Below are 22,102 nucleotides of genomic sequence, written 5' to 3'. Positions count from 1 at the left end.
GCTTGCCTTGTTCTGCTGTTGGGGTGCCAGGACAGAGAAGGGCTTTGCCTGGGCTGAGCGGAAGCTTCCCTCCCAGAGGTGGCGGAACAGAGTCCTCGAGTTGGAATGTAGGGTTTGCGCATAGCCTGAATGTAAGGAGGTGCAGTTCCCCTTGCTGCTCCGTAGGCAAACACCAGGGTCTTGAAGATGATTCAAACTTTGACCGGAAGCCAGTGGAGTGTGCGGAGGAGTGGGGTGACATGGGAGATCTTAGGAAGGTTATCATTTAGAAATTGTACTATTCCATTATCAGGCCAAGTAGCAATGGGTTTGAGGTTAAAAACGGCTGAGTAGGTACTTTATAAAAACCCCATGCTTTGCTTTACACAGCTCACCTTTCTATGGATGTTTAATATGTTGTAGCTGGAGGACTGCCAATTCCCCCTTTGGGGTATTTGTATAATCCAGATATTATGAGATAATATTCACACTTCTTCCCTTGGTTATATCTGACTGTACTCATTAGGACCAAGTTGTTTTTCCTGACCATATGACCTGACTATAAAAACTCTGGGTCCCAGTTAGGTCATGTTGTCAATATAATCTCGAAGCCCTGTGCATTCTATACACAGTAGTTGTTAGACAACTTATTTTGGTTATAGCTGTGCCAGATCAGTGAACTGTGTGTGAAAAAGCTCCTGTGTTTTCTAACCTGTGTCACACCATCAGGTCAGGTCACATACTGTCCAGCAACAGTAATTGGGTTGTGTGTTCAGCGTGGATGGTGAGTCAGCTGTGCAAGCCAGTGATTCAAGGCAGCGCTTACTTAGCCACCGACTTTAGAGGCTTTACGCAAATTGGGTCTGCTCTATAATCATCAGCTTCTAATACTGAAGTATCTTGAAGATGAAGACCCAATCATAGATGACTGAGGCCCAGCAATGCACACATGACACTGTAGTTTACTTGCTGACCAGTTTTTCTTCCAGATTTTTTGTTCTTAGGCGTTATGCCATGTAAAGGCAGAGCATCTTTGGGTCCGTTGGAATGTTCCAGCGAACTTCCACTTACCCAGTTTAGTGAGGGTTGTTGTCTTCATACTGGGGTGCCCCAGGGATGGGTTGACTGCTTCTCAGGTACCTCTCTTATTTTATGATTATGACGGGCTGTAAACCTGGAGTCACCCTTCCCATCTCTCTGCTATCACTAATCAGACAATCCATATGTGACTAAAGAATAACCCCTCCTGTTGATATACTGTCGCTAATATACTGGAGAATGTACAAGGAATACCGCCCATCTCATTGTTTAGCATTTCCAGTACTGGAATGTTTCCAAAGCTCCATTGTGCTTTATGTTGAGAATAAAATATGATATTATGACTAAGTATAGAACCTAAGTATAGAACTAAGTATAGAATCGTGTTTCCCGAGTGGCGCAGTGGTCTAAGGCACTGCATCGCAGTGCTAGCTGTGCCACTAGACATCCTGGTTCGAATCCAGGCTCTGCTCTAGCCGGCCGCAACCGGGAGACAAATGGGGCGGCGCACAATTCGTCCAGGGTAGGGGAGGGAATGGCTGGCAGGGAGGTAGCTCAGTTGGTAGAGCATGGCGTTTGCAATGCCAGGGTTGTGGGTTCGATTCCCACGGGGGGCCAGTATGAAAATAAAAAAGAATAATGATGCACTAACTGTAAGTCGCTCTGGATAAGATGCTAAATGACGTAAATGTAAATGTTATGCTTGACCAAGCTGGTGTAAGTTGGCTGACTGCCCATGTCACAACACTAAAAGGTACAACACACACAAATTCCTATAGGGCAGGGATCATCAACTAGATTCTTGAGAGGATGGTCAGGGGGCCGGAACATATTCCAAATAATTTGTAGCTGCAAATTGACCGCAAGTAGCCCAACCATTTGACTAAAACAATGATTTCAAACCTTGCTTACATTTGTATACGATCACATATATCTCTCTCTTATTCATAAGATTCCTTTGAACAGATTTCAGTGTTTTTTTACAGTCTTTTATGTCCAACAATAAAACAATTGAAACACATTCTTTTGGGGGGGTCAGAACTTGGGGGGCCAAATAAAATCACCAGAGGGCTGTCAGTTGGGGAACCCTGCTGTAGGGTGTATGAGGAGCAGCTCATATTTTGAGTGATAATTCTTCAAGCGTTGTTCTTGCTGCCCTGTATCATTTTCATGGTGTCAGTTAACTTCCTCCAATGGCTTTCATCATGATGCAGATTAGGCTGTAGAACTAAACGTTTATGTATGTCAACGTTAGGTGGTTTACTGTATATGACTGTGAGGTAGATCATTAATTTAACCTAGTGTCTGGTCTAAACCCTCCACCCTCTTGAACAAAGCCATAATCACTCTGATACTGTCAGCCTACTCCCAGTATGACACAGTCACATGATATGTTTACTGGCATACAGTGATGCAAGCTATAGTGCCCACAGCCTGTTAATAGGAAAGTCAACAAAAAAGGAAGGACCATTCCAAGCATTCACATGGTTCCAAGACAGAAATAATGTTATTTGATTTCATTCATGCGCCCACTGGGAATATGACCCTAAAAAGACGACCATTCAAGTAAAGTTAACCTCAGGTTATCTTTGCCTTTTAATAGCGTATCTCTATTATCGTTGAATTGTAAATCCTGACCGCAGGTCAAACTGTCCTTTGTGTAGTTGCTGTGTTGTTATGGGGCACTAAACTGTTGTTCTGTGTTGTTTCTTAATGTTTACAGCAGACCACCATTTTCTCCTGCTGTCTGAGATAGTTGGTGCCAGAGAGACTGAAGAAGAAGACCGAACAAACAAAGATGTTAGAAGGAAGCAAGTTCTGTTGTATCCGTATGCATTCACAGGTAGGGGAGGGATACATAATCTGACATGGGATGGTTTGTGGAGGCAGACAACATCTTTGTTTTGTTTCATCTACCCTAACAAGCCAGGAATTCCGTTTTTTGTTGGAATGATAGTATCCTTCTTGACTTTTCAGTTTTTCTGTCTTTGTTATCTATTTTTCTATTTCTCTCTCTCACCTTTTTCTAAATATATTGTTCTACACGGAGAGGACCAAACATCACTGCTTGCGGTGTAAAGATATCATCTTCCATTGCTTAGATGAGGCACAGCGTTAACAGTGGGTCCAGACCATCAACAACCAGCTCTCACTACTCAGTATGTCCTTTTCAATGCAGACTGTTTTACTGGCCTTACTTTAAACAAACACCAACTTTAAAGGTTCATGATTTGAGAAACATCTATAAAGGCCTAATATGTTGTCTGTGTAAAGTGAGACCATTTTACCAACCATTAACACACTATTTAGCATCTTACAAAGAAGTACCTTTCCAATGCTTTTTGCTCATCTAGCCTTCAATATCCCAACAATTTATTCTAGAGAACATTAAGAGAATCAGTCAGAGGATGTCAGTTTGATGATGACGGAGCATTTCTGTAAAGTTTTGTTGGTTAATGAAAACTTCATGAAGTTGTCAGACAGTCACACTCTACCGTCCATTAAACTAAATGTTGAGTCCTCCATTTTAATGACCAAACCAGACTCTCCTTCACTTTGCAAGCAGCCGACCGAAACGCTTGCTAGTGTACATCAATCCCTACAGTGGAAAACAACACGGGAAGCGGATTTACGAGCAGAGAGTAAGCCCCACTCTTCTCCCGAGCCTCCATCTCCACCGACGTGATCGGTGAGTTCCTGTCAGAGGGCCTACATTAACATTTAAATAAAAAATTAGCTTTTATGGCCGGCAAATATTTATTTGTTGACTTGGCAAACAGCCTATACCCACCAACCACTCCCAAGAATATGATTTTATTTATAGCACCATCCATCAAGGGAACACTGTAATGGAAGCTGTGATAGTCGATAAACATGGGAATCCATTCCAAACACATCTATGATTCATGGGATGCTTTGGGAAGACCATGGAGCGTCTAGGGCAGGAGTACTCAACTCTTACCCTACGAGGTCTGGAGCCTGCTGATTTTCTGTTCTCCCTGATAATTAATTGCACCCACTTGGTGTGCCAGGTCTAAATCAGAACCATGATTAGAGGGGGACAATGAAAACGAGGACTGGAACTGGCTTCGAGGTCCAGAGTTGAGTTTGAGGGGTCTAGGGTATTAGCAGGGGGAGGCATCACATAGCTTGGGAAGATCATGGATCGTCTAGGGCAGGGATGGGCAACTCCAGTCCTCGGGGGCCGGAGTGGTGTTTAACTTCTTCCCCATCCCTAGCAAAAACAGCTGATTTTAAACTAATCGCATTCTAAACTGAAGAGCATGATTAGTTGATTATTGGAGTCAGGTGTGTTAGCTGGGGCTGGGGCAAAAGTGTGACACCAATCAGGACCCCGAGAACTGGAGTTGCCGATCCCTTGTCTAGGGTATTGGCAGCTCGTGACCATAGAACCGTCATGGGCTTAAGGCTGGACCCAGCCCCATAGCTCGAGGTGTTTTAATTGGTGTTGGCATTTCACCATTCGTTGGAACACCTTAATGGTAAAAAATATATTTTTTTCCTTTAAGACAATGGGAGGAGCAATACTGTGTGCAGGATTCTTGGCTTAACTATTTTGTGTTGTGTGTGCAATGTCTTGACTAGATAGACTTGAGATATTCGTCATGGGTTTTTAATACTGACAAAATAACTTGTTTCCATAGTTACGGAGAGTGCCAATCATGCCAGGGATCACTTGAAGACTAAGGTAGATCTGAAGCAATGTGACGGGTGAGTTTTAGACCCAGTAGGAAGACACTTCCATTACCTGGCATAGACTTTATTATCTCAGTCAGAAATTACTTTGTTGGTGCAAAAGTCTAAGTGAAGATTTCCGTACAAAACAGTCCATGTCCAACCACAATGCATTCATATCTGAGGGAAGGGGACTGCTGAGAGCGAAGTGGACATTAATGGCAGTATCAATGCAACAACAACATTAACATGAAAGCTTAGGGGGGCAGAGTGTCTTCGGGTTTTTACTCCTCCCTTGTACTTGATTGATCAATTAATTGATTAGTCAGGAAATCCCTCACCTGGTTGTCTAGATCTTAATTGGACACAAATTGAAAGGAAATAACAAAAACCAGCAGACACTCTAAGGCTGGTCTCAAAGGAGTGTTTTCATGCATCGTGGGTGTGTTTCCCTGTTCAGGGTGGTGTGTGTGGGAGGGGACGGGATGTTCAGCGAGGTTGTCCACGGCCTGGTCTCTAGGACCAAGAGTGATTCCAGAGTGGACCAGAACCAACTGAACCAGGACCTGGTTCCATGTGCGCCCTGCATCGGAATCATCCCTGCAGGTGAGAGAGGAGGGGTGGGGAGAGGAGAGGGGAAGGGAGGAGAGAAGCAAAGGAGAGAAATGGAGGAGAGGATAAAGAAGGGGAGAAGGTAAGGTAAAGGCCAGTTATAGCCCATAGAGTAGGACTGTGTTATACCTCCTCTGTTAGTGGCCATGGCTATGATTGACTCCCACGGTAGCTAACCTTAGCCCCCATGTTCTGTTATCTGGCTGTTGCTGAGTTACGGGTAGCAATTTCTATAGCAACAGGGCTTGGGGTCCCACAGGGTGTTGTGAAGGGTCTATCACTCAAAACTCCATTAGAAGGGGGCCTGTTGTGCTTCGTGACAGTTAAAAAAAAAAAATCATCATACATTTCACCACCGTGAAATCCATTACTTCACAATACCCAAGGTTGAAGATGGAGGAGGAGAATCAAGTCACAGCTGGTTAGGCCTATAGCTTCAGTGATTCTGCAGGTTAATGCTACTTCTTAGCATTGAGTGGCTGCTGCTGCTGTGGTCCAGAATTACAGCCTTTTTCCAGTCAGTCAGACGAAGATGAAATTATTTTTCATTATATCTACAGAAAAGTTATCACAGTATCACAGTTTTTGTTGTGCATTTGCCTTGGTTGGTTTCCTACTGACAGGTTTCATGAGGTCAAGTATGGCTTTTTCTGCTGCGACTGCTTAGCCTGTATAAACCTTTTAAATATTGTTACCTATCAATCAATCATTACATAGTTTTGAGGCTGATAAGTGATAGTGATAAAAAACTATCATGGTGTACTTCAGTTCCATATACTAGGAGAAATAATAACTCAAAGTAATAATGATGTATTAATCAGACGTGGTAAGATAACGAACAGAACCTCTCAGTATCAAATAGACTTTCACTGAATAATATGAGTGTTTACAAAGTCAACACAGCACACATACAGCCTTGGTTACACGTCCCCAGTTTTATCAGGTAACCTACCTAGATACCTAGTGGCTGTGTGTAATTCAACGCATTCACATTGTCTTATCACATATTTTCTAGGTACTATGTTTAGTTAAATGACTGAACCTTGACTGTTATTCTATTAGTTAGGCAGACAGTGATAGTGAGAGAAGCTTTGGAAAGATTCAAATGAGGAAGTGAGTCAAAACTGCAGAAAATATCTCCTAGATAAGAATCTGGAAATTCACGGAGGGATATTTTTAGCTGAGAGAGTAGCTAGTTTCCTCTCTTCTGTGAATATTTTGACTGGGTGTTAAGATTTGTTGTTTGAAAATGACTACACGCTTGGCTCACACAATCACACACCCAAGGCAGCCAGGCTTCCTTCACACAGATATCTTCAGTCTTCACTTGAGTAAGAAATAAGGAAGTGTAAACCAGTCTGTAGCACTACAGTAAGTTTAGATTTAAATTCAGGAACTTTTCAAAAAGTATTGGAGAAGCAAACCAATCAGCCAATGTCACCATTTTACTCTCCGCTGTGTCATTGTCAGATTCTTCATAAGAGCAATCTGAAAAGAGAGGAGTGTGATTACTAAGCAATGATGAAGAGAGGAAGATAACTCCTCTTCATACTCATCTCTGTGTCCATCTGTAAACGGCAGGTCTGATTTCCCAGGCTGCTCTCTGTTCTGTCACGGTTCCCTGAGTCAGCTGAAAACATCTACCTTGCATCCCAAATAGCACCCTATTCCCTATATAGTGCAATACTTTTGATCAGGGCCTATTAGGGAATAGGGTGCCATTTGGGAAGCATTCCTAGCATCAGTCTGTTGTCTAGCTGTAGAGATGGAAATAGGAAATAAGTCTGTCTCCTCACCGGTCTGTCTTGGTGTCATTGGTGCGTCTCAACAGATAGTAAATTATCAAACTGTGACAGATATGCCTGAAATTACTGTCCCCCGGCTGAACGGTAGAGCACGGTCAATAGAGACCTATTACCATAATATCAAATCAGAGATTTCGAAGTCAAACTGAACATTTCTCTCAAGTGCCAGGCAGGGTCTGCATCTCGCTTTCCCCTCATTTACTGTGTAGTGAGTGCTGATTGCCCAGACCCAGACAGACCCATTGGCTATGATATCTTTCTTTGGCTCTGATACATATCACCTATTTTCTGCCTAATAATACTACTTAAACTGTTTTTCTAACTCTGTCTCAAAACTCTCTTCTTCAAAAACTTTTCTGGTCATTGATGATTCAATAAAACAATATTTAAACAATGAAAACTCCCCGTGCTGATTTCCTGGATACAGACAAAGTCCTGGGCTAAAAAGCAATTTCAATAGAGATTTTACATTGAACAGTCCAGAACTAGGGTTAATCTGTTTCTGGGAAAACGGCCCCCAAAGTTGATGGTTTGGGATTTGTCCTGAGACTCAAGGTGCTATTACGTGACTGACATGTGGCCTGTATTTCTCCTATCCAACAGGTTTGACTGACTGTATCTGATATGCTACAACAGGCACCAACGATCCAGTGACTTCATGGGAAAGTAGCCATACACACACACATACATACATACATACATACATACATACATACATACATACATACATACATACATACATACATACATACATACATACATACATACATACATACATACATACATACACACACACACACTCTCACACACACACACACACACACACACTCCATACCAAACAGGTCTACCTGTCCACGCAGAGATTTAATAGATTTTCTTACCAATATATCTCTGTCACAATGCTCACGATTAGCTACATCTCTCAATAGTACAGCATTCTATGTCCTGCACGTACACTTGTGGTGTCCCATGCACACACAGTCTGGAGTGTGGTTTAAAGAGATAACATTGCACTCTACTAGAGTCCTGTCCAGGAGGTGTACTTGTACATCAATGTGCCTCACGGCACAGAAACAGGTAGCGTGGACAAGGCTTACTTGTCCAAAGCTTACTTATTGCACTCTGCTTAACCGACTTGACTGATATTGAAATGGCATTGACCCCAACCCTGACTCCAAGACTATTCTATATGGAGTGTTCTGTGACGACATTCCAACCAATTGAATAAGGCCCTTTCTGTCTGTCTATTCTGTCTATTCTGTTTGTTCCTCCTCCAGGTGACTCCCAACCCATGGACGTGTGTTCTGTCCATCACAACAACACCTTCCTCAGGTACTCCGTCTCGCTGTTCGGATACGGTTTCTACGGAGACGTGCTGACGGACAGCGAGAAGAAGCGCTGGATGGGGCCTTCCAGATACGACCTCTCAGGTAAATAATGGAGTTATAATTGTTATTACAGTGTAATTACCACATTATTAGAATGTAGTTACAATTGCAGTCAAACAATGTAATAACGGTATTATTATTAGATAATATGTTATGTAATAGAAACAATCCTAAATTTTCCCGAAAATGACCTACAGTGAAAGGGAGGAATGAGTGGAGAAAATAAACATTTCACACGTCACCATCAGGATATTCAAAGCCACACACTGCTTCTGTTGCAGGTCTAAAGACGTTCCTGACCCATCAGTACTATGAAGGGACCGTCGCTTTCCTGCCCGCTGACGACAACCTGGGGAACCCTAGAGACAAGATCAAGTGCAAAACTGGGTGCCATATCTGTGAGCAGGGTGCCAACAATAGGCAGCCCCTCTCAGTGGATCATGTCTACAACATGGCTGAAGAGAACTCTGACAAGGGTAAGAGGTTATTGCCCTCTGTAAGTCTGTGCTGTGTGTAGTCTTTTCCCTGTTGCCATGTCTGTTGATAAAGCTGACAATTACCCAGCCATAAGCATGATGTCCCTCCTGTCCTCACGTCTGTTCCCTCGTCTGTCTGTCTCTCCCTCACTGCTATGACTCCCTACAGACAGTCAGAGTAGACCGTTTGGTGTTGAACACACACACACACACACTCCTCACAGCCCACTCTTCTCATCACAGCCCCCCACTCTAATTGGTGTTAATTCCCGGCTTCTCTGTTGTGCTTGGCTGGGACACAAAACACACAGAGGGAGACAGAACCCCACTAATTAGGGAGATAGTCGGCCTGGCTGCCGGAGTTGGCGGGGGACTTGCTGTGCTCGTTTTGGCGATCAAATCTCCAACAACTGCTTAAGCAATGGGGCAAGATGCCGGCTGGGTGCCACGTCACAAACAAGCCTCCCGAAATGTTAATGTGTGAGGGACACTTGAGAGGTTCCCGAGCTAAGACGATGCCAAGGCCCACAATAAAGATTGTAAATGTCTAATCATAATCCGATTGGTAGTTTTTGAAGACATCTAATAATTTACTTTCCAATTAAATGTATTTGTTTTTTAATCCCTGTGGACTTGTTAATGTTGGGTCAGGTTATCGCTCCCGTGAGTTTGTTTTACGAGACAAGGAGAAGACTAAGCGTTTTATGGCCTCGGATCACATAATATTCCCCCTGCGATCAGAGATATTATCGTAAAACACTCAGACATTTTGGAGTTACTGTACATCCCCCATTAAACCACTCAACCACTAATTTAATGGCAGAATACTTTGATTCACCTGAGTGTTACTGAGTGGTATCACATGAGTGTAATAACACATAATATTTTGTCCAGCCTCGCTCCTGATTTAAGAGCACCCCAAAGATGGCACGTTTAATCGATCAACTCCTCGTGTGTTTAAAGAGACCAGCGGTGATAGTTTATGGCGGGTGATCCAGGGGAAGTTCCTAGCAATCAACGCTGCCAGTATGAGCTGTGCCTGTCCTCGCAGCCCTAGAGGCCTGTCGCCCTCTGCCCACCTGGCCGATGGCACCACGGACCTCATCCTGGTACGCAAGGCCTCCCGCCTCGACTTCCTCCAACACCTCATACGACAAACCAACAAGGACAACCAGGTAGGTAACTCTTTGAGTTGTTATTGTTATTCTTTTTTTGCTATTTATTCATTTTCACATTGGCAATCATAAAAGATCATTAGATGTAAGATGATTCAATCAGAGGGGGATATCATCCCCCCAAAAAGGTTATAAGAATTAGCAAAGAAATTTGCAAAGTAAATACTATTATTTTCAAACCATATTAATCTCAGGTAATGTATTGTGGATCAAGCCAGTAAAACTTTCAGGTGGAGATGGAGAATGCCTCAGTCACTTACTCACTCAGTCACTCTCAGCTCTCCCACGTACTGCATGTCATGGGTTACTCAGCCTTCACAGAGAGAGATGGGGATTGAGTGGGAGAGAGTTTCCCTGTACTTTGCTTCCTGGTTTAGTTGGCTGACACAGCTCTTTCTAAATCAGGGTATACCTCAGTTCAGACATTTGCTTCCCACTCCGCTCTCTCACTTTTCGTAAATATCCCAATTCTGCAAAGCGATCTGGATAACTTGCATCAACCTCCTGCGCATACTGCCACACACACACACATGCATACCCTACCAGTCAAAAGTTTGGACACACCTACTCATTCCAGGGTTTTTACTATTTTCTACATTATACAGTCGTGGTCAAAAGTGTTGAGAATGACACAAATACTAATTTTCACAAAGGCTGCTGCCTCAGTTTTGATGATGGCAATTTGCATATACTCCAGAATGTCATGAAGAGTGATCAGATGAATTGCAATTAATTGCAAAGTCCCTCTTTGCCATGAAAATGAAATTAATCCCAAAAAAACATTTCCACTGCATTTCAGCCCTGCCACAAAAGGACCAGCTGCCATCATGTCAGTGATTCTCTCGTTAACACAGGTGAGAGTGTTGACGAGGACAAGGCTGGAGATCACTCTGTCATGCTGATTGAGTTAGAATAACAGACTGGAAGCTTTAAAAAGGAGGGTGGTGCTTGAAATCATTGTTCTTCCTCTGTTAACCATGGTTACCTGCAAGGAAACACGTGCCGTCATCATTGCTTTGCACAAAAAGGGCTTCACAGGCAAGGATATTGCTGCTAGTAAGATTGCACCTAAATCAACCATTTATCGGATCATCAAGAACTTCAAGGAGAGAGGTTCAATTGTTATGAAGAAGGCGTCAGGGCACCCAATAAAGTCCAGCAAGCGCCAGGACGTCTCCTAAAGTTGATTCAGCTGCGGGATCGGGGCACCACCAGTGCAGAGCTTGCTCAGGAATGGCAGCAGGCAGGTGTGAGTGCATCTGCAAGCACAGTGAGGCTTTTGGAGGATGGCCTGGTGTCAAGAAGGGCAGCAAAGAAGCCACTTCTCTCCAGGAAAAACATCAGGGACAGACTGATATTCTGCAAAAGGTACAGGGATTGGACTGCTGAGTACTGGGGTAAAGTCATTTTACATTTTACATTTTTTACATTTTAGTCATTTAGCAGACGCTCTTATCCAGAGCGACTTACAGTTAGTGAATACATATTTTTTTATACTGGCCCCCCGTGGGAATCGAACCCACAACCCTGGCATTGCAAACGCCATGCTCTATCAACTGAGCTACATCCCTGCCGGCCATTCCCTCCCCTACCCTGGACAACGCTGGGCCAATTGTGCGCCGCCCATGAGTCTCCCGGTCGCGGCCGGCTGCGACAGAGCCTGGATTCGAACCAGGATCTCTAGTGGCACAGTTAGCACTGCGATGCAGTGCCTTAGACCACTGCGCCACTCACTTTTCTCTGATGAATCCCCTTTCCGATTGTTTGGGGCATCCGGAAAACACCTTGTCTGTAGAAGACAAGGTGAGCGCTACCATCAGTCCTGTGTCATGCCAACAGTAAAGCATCCTGAGACCATTCATGTGTGGGGTTGCTTCTCAGCCAAGGGCGTGGGCTCACTCACAATTTTGCCTAAGAACACAGCCATGAATAAAGAATGGTACCAACACATCCTCCGAGAGCAACTTCTCCCAACCATCCAAGAACTGTTTGGTGACGACCAATGCCTTAATCCCATTGAGAACTTGTGGTCGATCCTCAAGAGCCGGGTGGACAAACAAAAGCCCACAAATTCTGACAAACTCCAAGCATTGATTATGCAAGAATGGGCTGCCATCAGTCAGGATGTGGCCCAGAAGTTAATTGACAGCATGCCAGGGCGGATTGCAGAGGTCTTGAAAAAGAAGGGTCAACACTGCAAATATTGACTCTTTGCATAAATGTAATTGTCAATAAAAGCCTTTGACACTTATGGAATGCTTGTAATTATACTTCAGTATACAGTGAGGGAAACAAGTATTTGATCCCCTGCTGATTTAGTACGTTTGCCCACTGACAAAGACATGATCAGTCTATAATTTTAATGGTAGGCTTATTTGAACAGTGAGAGACAGAATAACAACAAAAAAATCCAGAAAAACGCATGTCAAAAATGTTATAAATTGATTTGCATTTTAATGAGGGAAATAAGTATTTGACCCCTCTGCAAAACATGACGTAGTACTTGGTGGCAAAACCCTTGTTGGCAATCACAGAGGTCAGATGTTTCTTGTAGTAGGCCACCAGGTTTGCACACATCTCAGGAGGGATTTTGTCCCACTCCTCTTTGCAGATCTTCTCCAAGTCATTAAGGTTTCGAGGCTGACGTTTGGCAACTCAAACCTTCATCTCCCTCCACAGATTTTCTATGGGATTAAGGTGTGGAGACTGGCTAGGCCACTCCAGGACCTTAATGTGCTTCTTCTTGAGCCACTCCTTTGTTGCCTTGGCCGTGTGTTTTGGGTCATTGTCATGCTGGAATACCCATCCACGACCCATTTTCAACGCCCTGGCTGAGGGAAGGAGGTTCTCAACCAAGATTTGACGGTACATGGCCCCGTCCATCGTCCCTTTGATGCGGTGAAGTTGTCCTGTCCCCTTAGCAGAAAAACACCCCCAAACCATAATGTTTCCATCTCCATGTTTGACGGTGGGGATGGTGTTCTTGGGGTCATAGGCAGCATTCCTCCTCCTCCAAACACGGCGAGTTGAGTTGATGCCAAAGAGCTCCATTTTGGTCTCATCTGATCACAACACTTTCACCCAGTTCTCCTCTGAATCATTCAGATGTTAATTAGCAAACTTCAGACGGGCATGTACAGTGAGGGAAAAAAGTATTTGATCCCCTGCTGATTTTGTACGTTTGCCCACTGACAAAGACATGATCAGTCTATAATTTTAATGGTAGGCTTATTTGAACAGTGAGAGACAAAAAAAACCAGAAAAACACATGTCAAAAATGTTATAAATTGATTTGCATTTTAATGAGGGAAATAAGTATTTGACCCCTCTCAATCAGAAAGATTTTTGGCTCCAAGGTGTCTTTTATACAGGTAACGAGCTGAGATTAGGAGCACACTCTTAAAGGGAGTGCTCCTAATCTCAGCTTGTTACCTGTATAAAAGACACCTGTGCACAGAAGCAATCAATCAATCAGATTCCAAACTCTCCACCATGGCCAAGACCAAAGAGCTCTCCAAGGATGTCAGGGACAAGATTGTAGACCTACACAAGGCTGGAATGGGCTACAAGACCATCGCCAAGCAGCTTGGTGAGAAGGTAACAACAGTTGGTGCAATTATTCGCAAATGGAAGAAACACAAAAGAACTGTCAATCTCCCTCGGCCTGGGGCTCCATGCAAGATCTCACCTCGTAGAGTTGCAATGATCATGAGAACGGTGAGGAATCAGCCCAGAACTACACGGGAGGATCTTGTCAATGATCTCAAGGCAGCTGGGACCATAGTCACCAAGAAAACATTTGGTAACACACTACTCCGTGAAGGACTGAAATCCTGCAGCGCCCGCAAGGTCCCCCTGCTCAAGAAAGCACATATACAGTGAGGGAAAAAAGTATTTGATCCCCTGCAAACGTACAAAATTAGCAGGGGATCAAATACTTTGTTCCCTCACTGTACCATAGTAACATCTGACAAAAATATCTCATAACACTGAAGCAGCAAACTTTGTGAAGACCAATACTTGTGTCATTCTCAAAACTTTTGACCACGACTGTAGAATAATAGTGAACACATCACAACTATGAAATAACACATATGGAATCATGTAGTAACCAAAAAAGTCTTAAACAAATCAACATATATTTATATATTTGAGATTCTTCAAAGTAGCCACCTTTTGCCTTGATGACAGCTTTGCACACTCTTGACATTCTCTCAACCAGCTTCATGAGGTACTCACCTGGAATGCATTTCAATTAACAGGTGTGCCTTGTTAAAAGTTAATTTGTGGAATTTCTTTCCTTAATGCGTTTGAGCCAATCAGTTGTGTTGTGACAAGGTAGGGGTGGTATACAGAAGATAGCCCTATTTGGTAAAATACCAAGTCCATATTATGGCAAGAACAGCTCAAATAAGCAAAGAGAAACGACAGTCCATCATTACTTTAAGACATGAAGGTCAGTCAATACGGAACATTTCAAGAATTTGTGAAGTTTCTTCAAATGCAGTCGCTAAAAAACATCAATCGCTATGATGAAACTGGCTCTCATGAGGACCGCCACAGGAAAGGAAGACCCAGAGTTACCTCTGCTGCAGAGGATAAGTTCATTAGAGTTAACTGCACCTCAGATTGCAGCCCAAATAAATGCTTCACAGAGTTCAAATAACACACATCTCAAAATCAACTGTTCAGAGGAGACAATGTGAATCAGGCCTTCATGGTCGAATTCCTGCAAAGAAACCACTACTAAACGACACCAATAATAAGAAGAGACTTGCTTGGACCAAGAAATACGAGCAATGGACATTAGACCGGTGGAAATCTGTCCTTTGGTCTGATGAGTCCAAATTTGACATTTCTGGTTCCAACCACCGTGTCTTTGTGAGACGCAGACTAGGTGAACGGATGATCTCCGCATGTGTGGTTCCCACTGTGAAGCATGGAGGAGGAGGTGTGATGGTGCTTTGCTGGTGACACTGTCTGTGATTTATTTAGAATTGCAGGCACACTTTACCAGCATGGCTACCACAGCATTCTTCAGCGATACGCCATCCCATCGGGTTTGCGCTTAGTGGGACTATAATTTGTTTTTCAACAGAACAATGACCCAAAACACACCTCCAGGCTGTGTAAGGGCTATTTGACCAAGAAGGATGATTGAGTGCGGCATCAGATGACCTGGCCTCCACAATCACCCGACCTCAACCCAATTGAGATGGTTTGGGATGAGTTGGACCGCAGAGTGAAGGAAAAGCAGCCAACAAGTTCTCAGCATATGTGGGAACTCCTTCAAGACTGTTGGAAAAGCATTCCTCATGAAGTTGGTTGAGAGAGTGCAAAGCTGTCATCAAGGTAAAGTGTAGCTACTTTGAAGAATCTCAAATATAAAATATATTTTGATTTGTTTAAGACTTTTTTGGTTACTACATGATTTCATATGTGTTATTTCATAGTTTTGATGTCTTCACTATTATTCTACAATGTAGAAATTGTAAAAATAAAGAAGAACCCTGGAATGAGTAGGTGTGTCCAAACTTTTGACTGGTACTGTACAAACAGGTGGGATGGTAGGATGTTCATTGCATTATACCTGTTTAATATCTGCATAGCCAATCCATTAAGGAGCGAAACAAGGAGTGAGAGGCCACTAAGTGTATTCATAGTTTTGTCAGAAAGCCTTTTAGGGGACACTTGGTATGAGTGTGATGGAGAATAAATCGCTCTCAGACACTCTCTCCTCTCTTCTCAGACAGTCTGTGGAGTAGAACTGAGTAGTGATGGTAGGATAAAGAGAGATTGTTTTCTGAGGCAGTGAAAGATTGAGCCCTTGGTACTGTTGACTGACCCTTTCTTTTCGGCCTCTTTTCCCTACTTTCTCTCCATCCCCTCGTCTTCACTCCCTCATTCTCTATATACTGTACCTCCCTCCCCTAACTTCCCACCATCCCTCCCTCTCTGCCTCCACAGTTTGACATGTCCTTCATGGAGGTTCACCGTGTGCGGCGGTTCCGGTTCATTCCGAAGCGCAGCAACGTGACCTCAGAGGTGGACCTGAGTGAGACAAGCGAGAAGAAGATCTTTAACCAGATCTGTACAGCCCATCCCAGCTACGACACAGGCCATAGCAACTGGAACTGTGACGGGGAGATCCTGCCTCATGCGGCTATACAAGTCAAGTCAATTTTAATCTATTGGTTTTGTTAAGAGATTTAGGAAGTTTGAGGTTTACCCACACGCAAACACACACAAGTGGTCCCACTTCTTCCACCACAACATCAGTAGAGATCATTATATGGCATGATGGTGGCTCTCCCCCCACCACAACGATTTCAGTAGAGATTTTTATATAGCATGACAGTGGCTTTCCTCCTGAATACATCATTTACTTGATGCTCCGTTATACTTTGCCAATGAGGCATGGCTGTGTAATTCTAGTATATCTAATTTAATATCCCTCCCACTGTTAAGAGCCTACTCACTTTTAATTAAAATACAAGTCCATTCATTTATTGCCTTTTTCCTCTCCAGTAATTGTTCTTGGAATGAGTCAGCAAATGAGCAGCTGAGATAATTGATGGTGATAACCCTGATCGCCCCTAAAACAATCAGAAAAAAAAGAAGACAGAAAGAAATCGGCTGCTTTCTTTCACTGCTGAATATCAGTAGGTGACTTCAATTTTTTTTCTTCCATTGGTTCCATTGCACCAGGCAAGCTCAGTCAAGCACAGCTGAAGTATTTGAAAGAAAACAAATATTAATTGAACCACCAGTGTGACTGACTGGAAAATAAAATCTGTATGGTCTTTGCAGCATCATCTGAGTTTAACTTTTATTAAAGTCGGGGTCTCCATACTGCATTAACAACTGCCACACTACTAACGGACCATTCCAGGTCTCATCACAGTGTTTCTGTAACCAAGCCACGTGGAAGCTAAATACCAATCTCAATTTTTACTCTAAAATTGACAATAAACTTCTGAACTTGGAACTTCAGCTCCATTCCATTAGTTTTAAACATCTGTGATATGGACAGTAAAGTCAGACTGGAAACGAACACTCATCATATTGATGAATGTGTAACTTTCCTTCTGTGCGTCTCTGTCTCCCTACAGTGTTCACTGCCAGCTGATCAGACTATTTGCCTGAGGCGTCGAGAGGGGGGCCACACTTGACGCATACACATGGTCTGTAATAGAAAGATCTAATCTAATCTCTCGTGGCAAGCTGAGGGTGACCAACTGTCCTGAGTTGTGCTAGAAAGTCCTGCATTTTGACCCTTTATCCCTCATCCTGCAACCACACATGCATGTCCCACATTTTATAAAAACATAACATTGATAAAAATAAAAATAAATAAATAATGTGTCTCGTATTTCAGACTTCCCATTTATTTGATGAGAATTGCTGTCAGGTTGCGCTTTTGACAAGATATATAGGCTATCATATGGAGCTTACCCTTCCCAGTCAAGTATATTTTCTGATACATCTTCACCCAGGGCAACAGTTAGTCTATTTAGAAGTTACTTAGTTAAGACTAGTTGTCTCTGCAGAGTACCCCTCTTCACTAGCAGTGGTTTGTCTTCTGTGTGTAGGGTAATGTCTTTGTGAAAGTGCCATCATAATGAGTTAGCGCCGTTACAATTATACACCAGACTGCCAACAGACAGATGCTGCCTCCTACAGCCAAAACATCAACCAACTCCAGGACACACACACGCACTCCATGCACACACACACACACACACACACACACACACACACACACACACACATCTATCATCTGCCACTGTGAAACTAAACACAGACCTAAACTCTCAATACTGTGGGAGGCTCAGCCTGTTCTTTTGGAAACCTCTCCAAGATCATTACTGGTTGCTGTGAATGGCCATGATTATATTTCAGCTCTGAGCTGTGAGTGAATCAGGTAGTGCTATAATGTTCCCTGTGGGTCTATGGTCTCTGTGGCTGTCAGATTCTGATGAACTGGCTGATGTGAGTCTCTTTGCTGTATAATACATATATCTGTGTGGAACCAAAAGGTGCCATGTCAGTCCCACCCTGACTCACTAAGCCAGCTGACTAGGGGAAACATTTTGACTGTAACACAGATAACACATGGGTCTTGTATGGCTAGTCCTGCTGAAGGCTTTATAATGACTGAATATTATGTAATCCATTCCTCTTGCAGGTCTCAAGATGACATGACAAACTGTATGTAACTAACCTGTGATGTGGATTAGGATTTGATATGTATGAATGAATGAAGTGCTTTTAAGCTAATATTAGCTTGTTGTTAACATCATTTTTTTTTTAAGATTGTGACTTTGGTGTCAAGTGCAAATAGATTTTTTACAGTAGCCTTTGAGGCTTTTAAGAAATGTAAAGCCTTCATCAAGGTTTTGTAGTGGGTATATGTACAGTACCAGTCAAAAGTTTGGACACACCTACTCATTCAAGGGTTTTTCTTTATTTTTACTATTTTCTACATTGTAGAATAATAGTGAAGATATCAAAACTATGAAATAACACATATGGAATCATGTAGTAACCAAGAAAGTGTGAACAAATATTTTAGATTCTTCAAAGTAGCGACCCATTGCCTTGATGACAGCTTTGCACACTCTTGGCATTCTCTCAATCAGCTTCATGAGGTAGTCACCTGGAATGCATTAACAGCTGTGCCTTGTTAATTTGTGGGATTTCTATCCTTCTTAATGTGTTTGAGCCAATCCGTTGTGTTGTGACAAGGTAGTGGTGGTATACAGACGATAGACCTATTTGGTAAAAGACCAAGTCCATATTATGGCAAGAACAGCTCAAATAAGCAAAGAGAAATGGCAGTCCATCATGACTTTAAGACATGAAGGTCAATCAATCCAGAAAATGTCAAGAACTTTGAAAGTTTCTTCAAATGCAGTCGCAAAAACCATCAAAAGCAATGATGAAACTGGCTCTCATTTTTTATTTATTTATTTATTTCACCTTTATTTAACCAGGTAAGCCAGTTGAGAACAAGTTCTCATTTACAACTGCGACCTGGCCAAGATAAAGCAAAGCAGTGCGATAAAAACAACAACACAGAGTTACATATGGGGTAAAAAAAAAAACATAAAGTCAAAAAATACAACAGAAAATATATATACAGTGTGTGCAAATGTTTCAAGTTATGGAGGTAAGGCAATAAATAGGCTATAGTGCAAAGTAATTACAATTAGTATTAACACTGGAATGCTAGATGTGCAAGAGATGATGTGCAAATAGAGATACTGGGGTGCAAAAGAGCAAAATAAATAACAATATAGGGATGAGGTAGTTGGGTGGGCTAATTTCAGATGGGCTGTGTACAGGTGCAGTGATCGGTAAGGTGCTCTGACAACTGATGCTTAAAGTTAGTGAGGGAGATAAGAGTCTCCAGCTTCAGAGATTTTTGCAATTCGTTCCAGTCATTGGCAGCAGAGAACTGGAAGGAATGGTGGCCAAAGGAGGTGTTGGCTTTGGGAATGACCAGTGAGATATACCTGCTGGAGCGCAGACTACGGGTGGGTACTGCTATGGTGACCAATGAGCTAAGATAAGCCAGGGATTTGCCTAGCAGTGATTTATAGATGGCCTGGAGCCAGTGGGTTTGACGACGAACATGTAGTGAGGACCAGCCAACAAGAGCGTACAGGTCACAGTGGTGGGTAGTGTATGGGGCTTTGGAGACAAAACGGATGGCACTGTGATAGACTACATCCAATTTGCTGAGTAGAGTGTTGGAGGCTATTTTGTAAATGACATCGCCGAAGTCAAGGATCGGTAGGATAGTCAGTTTTACGAGGGCATGTTTGGCAGCATGAGTGAAGGAGGCTTTGTTGCGAAATAGGAAGCCGATTCTAGATTTAACTTTGGATTGGAGATTCTTAATGTGAGTCTGGAAGGAGAGTTTACAGTCTAACCAGACACCTAGGTATTTGTAGTTGTCCACATACTCTAGGTCAGACCCGTTGAGAGTGGTGATTCTAGTCGGGTGGGCGGGTGCCAGCAGCGTTCGATTGAAGAGCATACATTTAGTTTTACTAGTGTTTAAGAGCAGTTGGAGGATACTGAAGGAGTGTTGTATGGCATTGAAGCTCGTTTGGAGGTTTGTTAACACAGTGTCCAATGATGGGCCAGATGTATACAAAATGGTGTCGTCTGCGTAGAGGTGGATCTGAGAGTCACCAGCAGCAAGAGCGACATCATTGATATACACGGAGAAAAGAGTCGGCCCAAGAATTGAACCCTGTGGCACCCCCATAGAGACTGCCATAGGTCCAGACAACAGGCCCTCCGATTTGACACATTGAACTCTATCTGAGAAGTAGTTGGTGAACCAGGCGAGGCAGTCATTTGAGAAACCAACGCTATTTAGTCTGCCAATAAGAATGCGGTGGTTGACAGAGTCGAAAGCCTTGGCCAGGTCGATGAAGACGGCTGCACAGTACTGTCTATTATCGATCGCGGTTATAATATCGTTTAGGACCTTGAGCGTGGCTGAAGTGCACCCATGACCAGCTTGGATACCGGATTGCATAGCGGAGAAGGTACGGTGGGATTCGAAATGGTCGGTGATCTGTTTGTTAACTTGGCTTTCAAATACTTTCGAAAGGCAGGGCAGGATGGATATAGGTCTGTAACAGTTTGGATCTAGAGTGTCACCCCCTTTGAAGAGGGGGATGACCGCGGCAGCTTTCCAATCTCTGGGGATCTCAGACGTTACGAAAGAGAGGTTGAACAGGCTAGTAATAGGGGTTGCGACAATTTCGGCGGCTAGTTTTAGAAAGAAAGGGTCCAGATTGTCTAGCCCAGCTGATTTGTAGGGGTCCAGATTTTGCAGCTCTTTCAGAACATCAGCTGTCTGAATTTGTGTGAAGGAGAAGCGGGGGGCGCATGGGCAACTTGCAGCGGAGGGTGCAGAGTTCGTGGCCGGGGTAGTGGTAGCCAGGTGGAAAGCATGGCCAGCCGTAGCAAAATGCTTGTTGAAATTCTCGATTATTGTAGATTTATCGGTGGTGATAGTGTTTCCTAGCCTCAGTGCAGTGGGCAGCTGGGAGGAAGTGCTCTTATTCTCCATGGACTTTACAGTGTCCCAAAACTTTTTGGAGTTAGTGCTACAGGATGCAAATTTCTGTTTGAAAAAGTTAGCCTTTGCTTTCCTGACTGCCTGTGTATATTGGTTCCTAACTTCCCTGAAAAGTTTCATATCGCGGGGGCTATTTGATGCTAATGCAATACGCCACAGGATGTTTTTGTGCTGGTCAAGGGCAGTCAAGTCTGAGGAGAACCAGGGGCTATATCTGTTCTTAGTTCTGTCTTTTTTGAATGGGGCATGTTTATTTAAGATTGAGAGGAAATTACTTTTAAAGAACAACCAGGCATCCTCTACTGACGGAATGAGATCTATATCCATCCAGGATACCTGGGCCAGGTCAATTAGGAAGGCCTGCTCGCTAAAGTGTTTTAGGGAGCGTTTGACAGTGATGAGGGGTGGTCGTTTGACCGCGGACCCGTACGGACGCAGGCAATAAGGCAGTGATCGCTGAGATCCTGGTTGAAGACAGCGGATGTGTATTTAGAGGGTAAGTTAGTCAGGATGATATCTATGAGGGTACCCATGTTTACGGATTTAGGGTTGTACCTGGTAGGTTCGTTGATAATTTGTGTGAGATTGAGGGCATCTAGTTTGGATTGTAGGATGGCCGGGGTGTTAAGCATATCCCAATTTAGGTCACCAAGCAGTACAAACTCTGAGGATAAATGGGGGGCAATCAATTCACATATGGTGTCCAGGGCACAGCTGGGGGCTGAGGGGGGTCTGTAGCAAGCGGCAACAGTGAGAGACTTATTTCTGGAAAGGTGGATTTTTAGAAGTAGAAGCTCAAACTGTTTGGGCACAGACCTGGATAGTATGA

General features: G+C 43.3%; 1 pseudogene; it reads left to right on the top strand.

The window, feature by feature from the left end:
- Nucleotides 1-2,815: 2,815 nt before the first annotated feature.
- On the top strand, nucleotides 2,816-17,541 carry LOC121554941 (annotated as a pseudogene).
- The last annotated feature ends 4,561 nt before the right edge of the window (nucleotides 17,542-22,102 follow it).

The sequence above is a fragment of the Coregonus clupeaformis genome, chromosome 40 (genome assembly GCF_020615455.1).
Source record: "Coregonus clupeaformis isolate EN_2021a chromosome 40, ASM2061545v1, whole genome shotgun sequence".
Taxonomy (NCBI): domain Eukaryota; kingdom Metazoa; phylum Chordata; class Actinopteri; order Salmoniformes; family Salmonidae; genus Coregonus; species Coregonus clupeaformis.
Note: the sequence above shows the minus strand (reverse complement) of the source record. Positions and strands in the feature narration are given on the sequence as shown.